The sequence below is a fragment of the Otolemur garnettii genome, unplaced genomic scaffold (genome assembly GCF_000181295.1).
Source record: "Otolemur garnettii isolate 467f Iridium unplaced genomic scaffold, OtoGar3 scaffold00026, whole genome shotgun sequence".
NCBI lineage: Eukaryota > Metazoa > Chordata > Mammalia > Primates > Galagidae > Otolemur > Otolemur garnettii.
The window spans coordinates 310,372-324,174 of NW_003852421.1; positions in this window are offsets into that span (position 1 = coordinate 310,372).

The window sequence follows — 13,803 nt, forward strand, 5'->3', positions numbered from 1 at the left end:
AAAAAAAAAAAAAGACATCCCCTGAAAATAAGCCCTAGTATGTCTTCTTGAGAAAAAATAAATATAAGACAGCGTCTTATTTTCCGGGCAACATGGTACATCATCATACTGATGCTATTTTCTGCTTACTCCGTCATTCTCAGCGTATCAGCTTGTTTGCTTAGATTGGCTCCCCTCATGGTACCAAATGGACTCCCAGAAATGACAGATAAAGCTTCTGCCACAGTTCCTGACATCACATTTTTCAAACTATTTCTCAAAAGCAAGGATAAACTTTTTAGAACTAGTATGCTATTTACTTGTTACCATATAACAACCAAAGAAATGCCTCATTAAGAAGGGTTTATAAGAAGTAATTGATACTAGACCAACCTTTCTGCCATAAACAACTTGACAAAATACTATATATGAAACAACTATTCTCAGTCCATGGAAAATAGACACGAAAGACTGTAATCTCTGAAAGAGAAGCTCAGCAATCTGAGCTCTATAATCATTACTGTTTTTTGCCTGAGAGGCTTTCTATACCCTAGTATAGGGAAAAGGAATCCAAGCAGAGCACAGCAGCTGAGAAGACAGAGGCAGGTGTTGAAGGCTGAGGGGGGTTGAATTTTCAGTGATACATAAGTAAATAACTCTATAAATATACATCATACCCTTGAAGATTTTGGCAGAATGCTAGGTTGTGGTGTGCAGGTGAGATTCCACAAAGCTGTACACAGAACAACTACCAGGGAAAAGAGCAATTACTGAGTAATTATAGCTTACACAATACTGCAGCCATTTGAATGCTAAGCAGATACATGGAATTATCTCAATCAACACCCAGGGCATTTGGTAGAAACTTCAGGAAGGTCCTATCTTAAGAGTATAACTAAAACAGAACAGTATAAAGGCTACTATAGATCCACCTAACAGAGCTTTTTAAAAAAGCCACAGAAAGATCATACTGATAAAATTGTGCAGGTAGCCAAGAACTAAGTCCAATACTCCTTAAAAGAAGACAATGTAAGTCAGATGTTCAACAATGAAAAATTCCCAACATTCAATAACTAGACATGCAAAGAAGTAAGAAAATCTGACCCATAGGGAGATGCCTGTATCTCAGGAGGTAGGGTGCCAGTCACATACACCAGGGCTGGCAGGTTTGAACTTGACCCAGGCCTGCTAAAACAACAATGACAACTGCAACAACAAAAAATAGCCAGGCGCTGTGGTGGGTGCCTGTAGTCCCAGCTACTTGGGAGGCTGAGGCAAGAGAATTGAATAAGCCTAAGAGTCTGAGGTTGCTGTGAGCTGTGACAGCACAGCACTCTACCCAGGGTGACAGCTTGAGACTCTGTTTCGAAAGAAAAAAAAAAAAACTGACCCATAATTAGGAGAATAATCAAGTCAATGGGAAGATAGCCAGAAATGACAGATATAAAAAATGTAATTATCAGAAGGATTTAAAGTGAAACATCAACACAATGAGGATATAAATAGTAAAATAATGGATATTACAGTATGTATGTGAATTATAACTGAATTAAAAATAGGCTAGATGTAGTGGCTCATGTCTATAATCCTAGCACTTTAGGAGACCAAGGCAAGAGAACAGCTTCAGGCCAGGAGTTCAAGAGCAGTCAGGGCAATATAGTAAGATCTCATCTCTACAAAGACAAAAATTAGCTGGGTGTTGTGGTGCACACCTGTAGTTTCAGCTACTTGAAGGCTAAGGCAGGAGGATGGCTTAAGCCCATCCATTACAGCAATGAGCTGTAACGATGCCATTGTACTCTAGTCAAGGATACAGAACAAAACTCTGTCTCAAAAAAAAGTGAAAATCAGATCTATAGAAAAGAATGTAGAACACTGAAAATGACAAATAGGTGGGTAAATATAAAAATGAGTATAAGGAGAGAAGAAAATTAAAGTACATATCTTCATGCCTACATATACATACCTCAAATAGGATCTATATCAAATTTTAAGAGCTTCGCAGACACGTCAGCATCTCCAGAGTTGCCAAATTGGCTGGTGGTCCTAACACAACTTCTGAGGCTGGAGAAGGGGGCCTCAGCCATTAGAAAAGAGTCTTTCATAGTTCATGGGACCTGAAGTTTCCAGCTAACTTCAGGACAACATGTGTCACTGTCCTTTCCACAGCCTGCCTAACAACGGCTTGACCTTGATTCTGGCTCTTATTCCAATCTGATTTGGGGTCTACCAAAACATTCTGGCTATATACCTCAATTTAGACACTAGGTTTTGGTTGATGACACACAGAGAAAGGAGAGAAGGACCGGCCAATCTTAAGTTGATAGTGTTTAGGCCCTGTGGGGATTATGACATTGTGTGCAGTGCCTTCTTCAGGCCACTTTCCCTGTGCATTGCATAATGTTTGCTGTGTCCCTTGTGACCTTCAGACAATTGGGATTCACCTTTTCCCTTAATTTGGTCACCCTGGGGGTCTTAAGAATATATATTATGTGAAAAAAGCACAAACTGGAATGTGTTAGCCAAGTGCAGCCACCAAGATGATTCACACATGACTCAGAAAGTTGATTGAACTAGTTAGTCTCCTAGATTCTAGTTTCTTGACTGGAAAGTAGACAAGTCATTGTCCCTCTTTGTCCTTTTCCTCAACCACCAGATCATCCTTTGGAAGCCATCACTGTGTTATGAACTAAATATTATGCCCTCCCCCCAAATTCATACACTGAAATCTTAATCCCCAAGGTGGTGTTCTTAAGGGGGTGATTAGCCCAGGGAGCTGTCTTTCCACCACATAAGCATATAAGGGTAATGTGGCCATCAGCCACCCAGAAGAGGACCCTCACCACAACCTGGCCATGATGGAACCCTGATCTTAGACATCCAGCCTCCCAAACTGGAAGAAATGAATTTCTATTATTTATAAGCCACTTGGTCTGGTCTATGGAATTTTGTTATAGCATCCCAATGGTGTAAGGCATTCTAATACCATGTTACCACCCTGTTCAAAATCAGAACTGTCTTCTGATTTACCATTGCCTTTATTCACAGAGTGACTGCCAAAGTGTTAGTAATGAGGGCCCAGTGTCAGGGACCAAGGGAAAGAACTAAGGATTGAAGTAGATGATGGGCCAGTAGATGAGAAAAATGTCAAGTGTACGGAGATGCTGAAGGACTGACGTCTTCCTACTATTGCCAGAGGAATTGAAAGATCATCCCTCGTTTTTGGCATTTGAATTACAGAAGTAATTCAATAAACATCAAAAGTTGGTTTAATAGTTTCCCCCAACCCCCAACACCATAACATAAAAAGGAGTATATATACTGCTTCTTAATCACGACCTAGAGATTTGGTTTAAAGCAAAGCTGATGACTTCAAATCTTCATTATGTTACATTTTTAGTGATTTTATTTTATAACATAGAAACATGTCTTTGTTTTGTGGTGTTCTTGGTTTTATGTGTGCGTGGTTTGTGAATAAAGGTTGTGACTTCCAAAGTATAAGAAAATGAAATATTTTCCTAAACTTTTCTCTTGTAAAAAGAAAGAATGGGCTTTGAGCCATTCAATGACATAAAAGTGAACCGATTACAACAGCTGCCACATTAGGAAAGATTTAGCCCTTCCAAACACTAGGTGAAGCAAGACAGAACTTGTTTCAGAAGCTGCAAAGAGTTTGGATTCCCTTTTCATCTCATGTATCCAAAGTTGAGAGAATCTCAGTGTGGGAGCAAACCAAAAATTCTATTGGTACACTCCATTTCTAAGGGTAACATGGCCCCAGCCCTTTACTTGCCTCCTTGGTATTCTCCTCACCCTGTCCTGGTAGGGTTGTTATTGATTCTGTCCTGACAGCTGAGCTGTACAATGTTACATACCACAGATGACGCACATTCGTCCTGGAACGTTTTCCATCCCCTCGCTGTCTTTGACCCAGCCCTTTGCCAGCTGCTGGAGTCAAAGCTAATGCCTCAGAAGCAGATTAGCTCCAGCAGCATCTCAGATGGGGAGATCTGAGCCAAGGTCTCCTATCAGGAGCATCGTACTAGACCAAAATGCAGGTCAGTGAAAATCTGTTGATGGAGAAATACCCGAGACATTTCCCTATACTTGAGAAACTTAAAAGTTTAGTAGAGAAAGAAACTGACAGAATTTCCATGTTAAATGATCAGAAACAAGGGGAGCCTGGGAAATCCACCTAGGTTCCAAGAAGAGCCCAAAAGGCATCATGAGGAGCTTTCCTTGAAGAGGATGAAAGCTCAGTGAAGTGACAAGGACCGGCTTGGAAGAGAGCAGGAGCCCAAGTTTTGTCATCAGGGCTGAAGAGCAGAGAAAGAGTTCTAGAAGGAAAACCCTTCTGGAGGCAGGGTGAGCTGTCCACAGGGTATAAGTCTAATTCCAGGGGGTAGTGAATGCTGCATTAGGACATTTGTGTTTTATAGCAGGAGAATTTGAGAAATAACAGTGTCAAGTTTTCACTTCTGATCATGACTCCCCTGCAGTACAATAGATTGGGACTATTCTTGCTACCACAATGTCTGTCACATGTCTGTCAGTAAATATCTGTTCAATGACTGTTCAGTGAAGAAAGGAAATAATGGGCTTAATGGCTTGTAGCAAGATGTCTAATTTATGAAACTCTCCAGACAGCTGAGGTCAGGGTATTTGACACAGATGTTACAGCTCTGCTGCAGCTTTGTTTCATTCTATTATTCATATAACAGTGTTGTAAGGGAAAGGATTAATTCTGGGATCTCTGAGGGAGTCACAGCTCTGCTAAGATTCTAGAGCCCTCCCCTTCTCAGGCGGGTCAGGCAACAGCGGCATCCACTGGGAGCCTGGTAGAAATGTAGAATCTCTGGCCTCACCCCAGACCAGCTGAGTCAGAATCAGCATCGTAGCAAGATCCCCAGATGATGAGTAGGCAGTTGTGAGATAAAGGAGCCAGGTCTAGACTCAGAAGCTTTTCCCTATGAATCAGGAGAACCAGGGGTAAAGAAGAAGAGCTAGGAGACCCAAGAAATTGCTATTTTTCCAGTCTGCTCTGCTGAATGGGGCTTAAACTAGGAGAAACCTGGTTTTCTACAAAAGTCCCAGCAATTTCCTATGACTTGGGGAGTTCCCAGAGTGTGACTCACAAGCCCTAATCACTCAGTGACCATGTGACACCCTCATTTCCTGCCCTCTGACCTGGACACCAGCCAGAGTTCCTTAAGGGAGATGGGCAGGATGCTTGCCTGTAGAGACCAGCCTGTGGAAGAGGGGAAGGTCCTTTGCATCACCTTGGACATCACTAACAATGAAGTTAACACAGCCCGTAATGATATTGGGCATTGCTATGTATCAGGCACTGTTAACTTTATGAGGTGGGCACAGTGATCATTCCTATTTCACAGATGAAAGAACTAAAGCCCAGAGAGGTTAAGTAACTTGTTCAAGTCACACAGCTTATGAGTGGAGTGTCCCCTGCCTATCATTGGGCCCAGGGCAGAGCTGCTTTATGTTCCAAGAATCAGACAGAAGCTTTAACAAAAAAGCTCTTTTGTTTACTGCTGGGCATATGTGCTTAAAGCTAAAGAAACAACTTGGAGGAGTTGGAGACTTAGTGAGTTATTTTAAAATGAGGGAAGAAAACTGGGATGTTAAAGGAATGTGGCTGTGTCCATGCTGCCATGGGGTAGACGTGCCTCCACAGCCCCAGCATAATCAGGCCCAGCCCCTGGCTTGTGCAACTGGGAGGGTGAAGAGTCCTCACTAGAGGCTGGAGCTATCACAGGCCAGAAGTTTTGTCTGAGGAAGCCTGGACAGAATCAGAGAAGAGGGGCTGAGGCAGGTGAGGAATACAGGCTAGGGCCATAGAGACCAGGATACAAGCAGTTAAGGACCTATTCAAGATGACTTAACCCCCCAAAGACAGACTGAATGTCCAACTGGCCAAGTGCTTTCGTCCCTATGGCCTAGGGGCAACCCAAGGTTGCAAACGGAACCCCTTGGGAGTCCAAGACTAGAAGTCCAAACTTGGGCCATGCCAGGATGTGAAGGGGAGTGAGAGAAAGGAGGAAGCCTGTGCCCAGAGAGGGCAAGGGCTCCATCCTTGGTCCCCTGTAGTCTAAGGACTGAATCTGCTTGACTCCTGATACACACAGTGTTGAGGTAAGGAAGGAAGGGGAAGCAGGAGGGGATCCCAGGAGCTGGGCTGGCTGCACAAGTAAGGATGAGGGGTAGTTGCATTAGGACAAAAATCTTATGGGTCAGAAGTCCTTTCCAGGATTTAGAATGTCTAATTTCTTCAAGAGCATTTCTGATTTTATTTTATGGGAAATCTTACAAAGGGGCTTTCCTCACCAGGATGAGGAATTGGGGGAATGTCAGTGAACCCCTAGAGTCCAGAATTAGAGGTGGCCCTGCAGTGAGTTGCCTCCAGGCCTGGGTGTGAGCTAAGGAGGCTGGTGTGAGGAGAGAGGATGCCCAGAGGGCAGGGCTGAGGGGCCCCTGGGAACCTGCTAGTCTCTTCTCCTCTGGACTCTGAGTCATCCTCCTTCTCTTCTCCTCCTACTCCTTCTTCTCCTAAGAGTCACCCCATTCAGGCCATGTTTACTCTTAGCAGAGCCCCACTCTGGGAGACCAGTAGTAGGGCTGGTCTAGGGGAAGGCCTTCTTTAGCTCCCACCTCCTGGTCTCAAGGTTACTTCTGAGTCTCTGCTTCTATAGAAGGCTATAGGGATGGTGGAAATATTGCAAATGTTGAAGATAACCACATCTTCAGTGTGTTCTTAAAATTTCCAATTGAAGGCTTGGCGCCTGTGGCTCAAGCAGCTAAGGTGCCAGCCACATACACCTGAGCTGGCGGGTTCGAATCCAGCCTGGGCCTGCCAAACAACAATGACAGCTGCCACCAAAAAATAGCCAGGGATTGTGGCAGGTACCTATAGTCCCAGCTACTTGGGAGGCGGAGGCAAGAGAATCACTTGGGCCCAGGAGTTGGGGGTTGCTGTGAGCTGTGATGTCACAGCACTTTACCCAGGCGACAGCTTGAGGCTCTGTCTAAAAAAAAAAAAAAATTCCAATTGAACATTTGAATAATCGAATATAGGATTTCACACTTACAAAAATTTTTTTTCTATTCATTTTGATGAATAGAAATAAGACACACACATCCAGGCTCTAATAAAGCTCTGCCCACAGAGACTGCTGTGGGTGAAGCTGGGCAGACGGTAGCCAGCCCTCTTCCTTCACTAGCACACACATCAACCATTTGGCTTTTCCTGATAACATCCAAATAAAGGGGCATGATTGTCTGAGATGCCAGCCTGCGAGTCGGGTGGGGGGAATGGCAGACGTCACAGGGCAAGAATGCAGGAAGGCTCCCTGCAGCCCCCTTTTCAGTAGAAGCATGGAAAGTTATAATCTCGTGTGTCCCCCATGAGAGGCGGAGATCAAGTCTACACCCGGCAACAGCCATCCTCGCTTCTTCCCAGAGACCTGTCAGAATCGCTGGGGGAAGAAGGAAACAAATAAAAGAAAAAGGAGGTCAGGCTAATGATGGTGACGACAGCCCTAATTATCTAGCTTCATTTTCTTTAATAATATCTCTTGGATGTTTCAAGAGCCATTGTTTGAGTTAGTCCTTCCTCCTCCAAAAACCGGATTCTTGTTAATATGTGAATTCCATTAGACCTTCCCATCTGAGGGGATGTAAATGTTGCTTCCTCCGTGAAAACTACTCTGATTTCCAGCCAATGTGAGTCGATGTCTTCTCTGTGTTTCCATAGCATCTTTGCAGCATTTACTGCAGCCTGATTATGCCTACTTATGCTTTTATATATTCCCCTCGCCCCTGCTTGGCAACTCCTTGGAAGTCAGAGCATGTTTATCTGTGTTTGCATGGTTAGCACTGTGCCATGCACATAGCAGATACCCAGCAAATATCTGTTAAGTAAATGGATAATAAAATAGAAATCTGACAGTAGGAACCATGAGACTTGAGAAATGACCTGATTCTGGGATAGGTAGAAGATTGTTGTTATGATGGGGCTGTGGTTTTGAATTTCCCTTAATCATTCTCCCCTCACTTTCCCCCTCCCTCCAAGCAGATAAAAAAATGAGCCCTATGAGCTCTCAAACTAAAAAAAAATCAAAAATCAAAATTGCCTTTCAGAACAAGCCTAAGAATGAGAAAGAACTGCTGGAGACAGATTCCGTACTAAGATTAACAGCAGTGAAGGAAAGAGAAGATGTTGGTAAAAATAAGGTAGGGAATATTGAAGTAGATGTCTCAGTAGGTCATTTAAAAAAAAATCACTTTCTGAAAACAACTGAAGGGGGACCTATAGAGCCATGCAGCTATTATATTATGGAGGCCTTTATCTTCCTCCTTGAATTACAGGAAAATTCATTTCACTTAGAAATGAGGGGTCCTGTGCAGTGGCTTGTTCTTATAATCCCAGCAATTTGGGAGACCAAGGTAAAAGGATTGCTTGAGGATAGAAGTTTGAGACCAGCCTGGGCAATAAAGTAAGACTCCATCTCTACAAAAATAAGCAAAATTAGCCAGGCATAGTGGTAGGTGCCTATAGTCTTACCTACTAGGGTGGCTGTAGTGAGAAGATCATTGGAGCCCAGAAGAGGCTGCAGTGAGCTGTGACAACAACACTGCACTACAGCCTGGGCAACAAAAATGAGACCCTGTCTCAAAAAAAAAAAAAAGCAAAAGAGGAAGATGGTTGTCAAATCCCATACAAAATTATTAATAAAAGCAAGAAGCGGGCCAGGCAAGGTGGAGGTGGGTGGATTGCCTGAGCTCACAGGTTCGAGACCAGCCTGAGCCAGAGTGAGACTCCACCTCTAAAAATAGCTAGGTGTTGTGGAAGGCACCTGTAGTCCCAGCTACTCAGAAGGCTAAGGCAAGACAATCGCTCAGTCAAGAGTTTGAGGTTGCTGTGAGCTATGATGCCACAGCACTTTACTGAAGGTGACAAAGTGAGACTCTGCCTCAAAAATAAATAAATAAATAAATAAATGCAAGAAGAATCAGGAGCAAAATAATGTCTCTCCAGATGATGAAAATATGCCAGAAAGACAATGTATTCAAAATGATGAAAATAGTAACCTAAAATTTCAAAATAGCTAAAAAATAAAAACAAGATAATCAAAGAAAGAATGACATACAAAAGAACAAATAAAAATTAAAATTCTAAAATTCTGACATTAGGTTTCTGGAGAAAAGAAAACTCTGTAACAACAGAGGTGAAAAAACTCACAAAAGAGTAGAAACAAGGAAAATTATAAATGAAGTCTAAACTAAAAGATACACAAGGGCAAATAAACAGAAGAGAAACTTGCATAAGAGAATTAGTAGATGAGAAGAAAGAAAAACACTTTAATGAAAAGGAAATGAAGAGAAGACTTCTGCTTTCATCCAAGATGAAGCAACAGGAGTTGGATTTACACTCCCAACTGAAACAACTAAAAAACTGGGCAAAATATATGCAACCATGTTTCTCAGGACATTGGACACAGCCAGTGAACAACAGTGACTCCTGAGAAAAGGGACACCAATGAAGTCTCCATATGATTCCTCAACTTACTATCTGGAGCAAGTTTCTGTGTTGAAGTGCAGAGAGTGGGAACCCAGATGGAGCTTCGTGGTCTCACTGAGTTAAAGACAAATCCAGAGAGTTCAGAGAGCTCAGAAGAGAATTCAGAGAATGCAAATAAGCTAGAGTCACAGAGCAGAATCCAGAAGTGGAAGGAACTTCACAGAGAGAGCTCTGGAGATCAGCAGAAAGGTCCTCTTGGTCTTCAGCTGAGAATTGACGTGCACATGCAAGTAAGAAACTACACGATAATAGGGAAAGAGTTGGAAAGCAGTAGACTAAACAATTCCTAGGGCTCACACAGGATCAGACTAGTCTGTGTTCCTATTGGCTCGAATGGAAATATCTCATGCATGGGGCATTGGCTTAATAGTGGAGTTAAATTAGCCCTAGTGCAAAATTTGCTTCGGACCGGTCCTAGTAAAGCTTAAAAGGAAGTCCAAAAAGACCCAACTGAATCCATGTTATGTAATTTCAGGCAAGAACAATTTTTTTTTTCAGTTTTTGGCAGAGGCTGTGTTTGAACCCACCACCTCTGGCATATGGGGCCAGTGCCCTACTCCTTTGAGCCACAGGCATCGCCCTTAGGCAAGAACAATGTTAACAAAATTTAGAGGACTACAACACAACTCAGCACTCAACAACATAAAATTCACAACATTTATCATCCAACTGAAAGAGACAAAGCAGTCAAGAAAATATAGCCCATAACTAGGGGGGAAATCAGTCAATAGACAGAGACCTAGAGAAGCCAGAAATGATGAAATTAGGGGTAAAGACCATAAAGCAACTAGTATAAAAATGCTTCCTACATTCAAGAAGGTAGAGAAAAATACGAAGAGTTGAGAAATGGAAAAAATTTTAAAGACTCCATTAGAACGTCTAAGGATAAAAAATGTAATATGTGAGTGCAAAATACCCTTAGTAGATTAACAGCAGATTAGACACTGGAAAGATCAGGAAAGATCAATGAACTTGAAGTAGAAACTCCAAAGCACAGAGAGAAAAAAATGACTGAGCAAAAAATGAATTGTTCATTAGTAAACTGTCAGACAAAATTTTAAAAATACACAAAACCTGGATTTCTAAGGTTCTCCACTTAGCGATGAATGATTCTGGGATGAGTTACTTAATCTAAGCTTGAGTTCTTTCAGGAATAGTTAATTCCTTAAAAGAAGAGACAAATCTTCTTGTCTGCCTCACGGGAGGATATATGATCCAGGAGGTTAGTCAGTCACTACCCTTTTTTCCCTGACCACAAAGACTGATAACACAGGTCTGGCCAATCCAGATTCTTCCCTTCCCTTCAGAGTGTCTCACTCTATTGCTTAGGCATGATCACAGCTCACTGAAGTCTTGAAATCGTGGGCTCAGGCAATCCTTTTGCCTTGGCCTTCTGAGTCGCTGGGACTTCACCATCACACACATGGGTCCATCTTTTCTCAGGTTCTGTAGTAATGGGGTGGTGTGAGCCTAAAGTTGCCACCGTGTGGGAAGATCTTGGCAAGATATAAAAACAAAACAGAAGAGTGCCAAGTCAAGAGAGTAATCAAGAAAAAGTTTTGATGACATAATTAGAGTCTCCAAATGGAGCTATGACAGAACCTGAATAATCAATCTGCCCTTGGACTTTTTAATTATATGAGACAATAATTTCCTATCTTACCCCTTTTGAAAGCAAGGTTTGAATTGATTTCAGACACAACCAAAAACACTCAAGCTATACAGCATGCTTGGAGGATTAAGATAAACACGTAACAAACAGCACATGTTTAAAAAATACTATTAATACTTTCTTCTCACTATATAGCATAATGCCATTTAATCCTCTGTATAACCAGATATTAAGAACTCTATTTTATAAAGGGATTTAGACAGGCAAATAACTTGTTAAAAGGCCTCAAAGTTCATAAAGCACATGGTTGAGATCTCTCTCCTCCCAACACTACAGACTATAGTTATGTGCCTGGTGCCTAGTAGACACTTGCTAACAGTGGATTCCCTTCCCTTTTCCTACAAACCAAGATCCTAAAACCATGCCTATCTACCTAGAGATCTAAATGAAAGCAGAGACGTAAATTTGCTTCTCTAGATGTGGGGTCACCGAGGAGTCATAATTTGCTTATCAGAGCTTTATCTTTGAATGATCTGACTTGCTGAATGCTTGTATCTTCCTGTCTTCACCCCTGAAGGCTCCTGCTTATAGCTGATTCTCAGCCACTTCTGGATGTGGGTGTCTAATCTACTCCCTGGCACTGGCTTGCCCTCCATCCCTTTGAACTGCTTTAGTCCTATCATCTATCAGTTTCTTCGGGAGTGTGGTGGGGGGAAGTCCTCTGAAAGATCATGCCAAGCCCATGGCTGCTTAATACCCCATGTGCACCCTGGTATCCTCTCTGCCCACTCAATTCACCAAAGTAGTCTTGGTTTTTTTCTCTTCATTGACCAGCATGCAACCCACAGAAAATATATGCATGAAAAACATATCCCACTGCTTTAGCTAACAAATGTCCATGATCAGTATAATCTAATGTGAATATTTCTTTATATGTCACTGAAAGGAAATTCCCTAGAAGTCATGGATATGTTATCAGTCATCTGAAAGTTAGAAAGGCCTGAAGGTAAGGCGAGTAAATGTTTAGATCCAGAAATTTGGAGCAAGAAATCTTTCACTTAGCCTTCCGCTGTTTTAAAAAACAAAGGGTCTTTCTTAGCATGAAACATTTTGCAAACTTATGTTTATGGAGAACACTGGAAGAGGAGCTAAGAGACCAGACTGATGTCACTTCCTAACCACTTTCTAATTATGGAAGAAACTTCTGGTTACCTACCCATTGCCTATTCTCTAACAGAACTTATAAAATGTTGAGGGGATATTGTACCCAGCTTGAAAATTACCTTACTTTGCTCACTTGTGGGAGAGTGGCCAAGGAAGGGCAAGCCCAGGTTAGTGTGTGTGTGTGTGGGGGGGGGGGACCTGGCACAGATCACTAGGGGTGGCTGACTCAGCTGGAAGATGCCTTTTTACCCCACCTATTCCCCATCCTTCTTGCCTGGAACCAGGTACTTTGGCCAGAGCTGCTAGTCTATGGCCTGAGAACTTGAGGTGGTAGCTACTTGGCATTGACCAGAAGAGCAGAAAGAAAAGAGTCTGGGTCTATAAGGATATTGTAGAGCTACACTGCCTGGACTGCGTGTCTCTAGACTTCTTTTTTAAAGTGAAAGTGAAAAAATAACCTGTCACCATTGTTGCTAGCAGCTGAACATCTGCCTATCTGATGCAGGGCCCTAGGAACATTGCTTACTTGGGGTCTTGGATTCTTGATTTATAAACTGATGAGATCATATGAGAAGATCTCTAAAATTCCCTCTATTTCTAAAATTCTATGATTCTAAGACTTTTTATGAATGCACAAGTACAGAATGCCTAAGGTTTGCCTGATCTCTATTACATCCCAGGCTTCCAGGCAAATCTGAAACTGTGTGTGTATATCTTTGACTTAGGAGGAAGTCAAAATGATTATGAACACAGGGTTGCCATATGAACCAACAGTTCCACTCCTAAGAATATTTATACACCCAAGAGAAATGAAAATACACATACACACGCACACCCCCAAACACATGAATATTCATAGCAGCATTATTCTTAATAGCCCCAAAGTAGAAACAACCCAAATGTCCATTAACAGATGAATGAATAAACAAAATGTGGTCTATCCATATGATGGCATTATTTGACCATAAAGAGAATGAAGCACTGATATATGTTAAAAAATGAATGACACTTGAAAACATATTTTAAAAAAAAAAGCTAGACACAAAAGACCACAAACGGTATGATTCTATTTATATGAAATGTCCAGAATTAGTGATTTCCAGGCATTGGAGAAGGGACAATGTGAGAGAGGGAAATTGGGAGTGACTGACAATAGGTATGAACTTTTTGTTTAGGATGATGAAAATGTTTTGGAATTGAGCAAGTTGGTGACTCACATCTGTAATCCTAGAACTCAGGGAGGTCAAGGTGGGTGGATTGCTTGAGCTTAGGAGTTCAAGCAAGACGAGACCTCATCTCTTACTAAAAACAGGAAAATTAGCTGGTGGCAGGCACCTGTACTCCTGGCTACTTGGGAGGCTGAAGCAAGAGAATTGCTTGAGCCCAACTGTTTGAGGTTGCTGTGAGTGCCATGGCACTCTACCCAGGGCAACTAAGTGAGACTGTTGTCTCA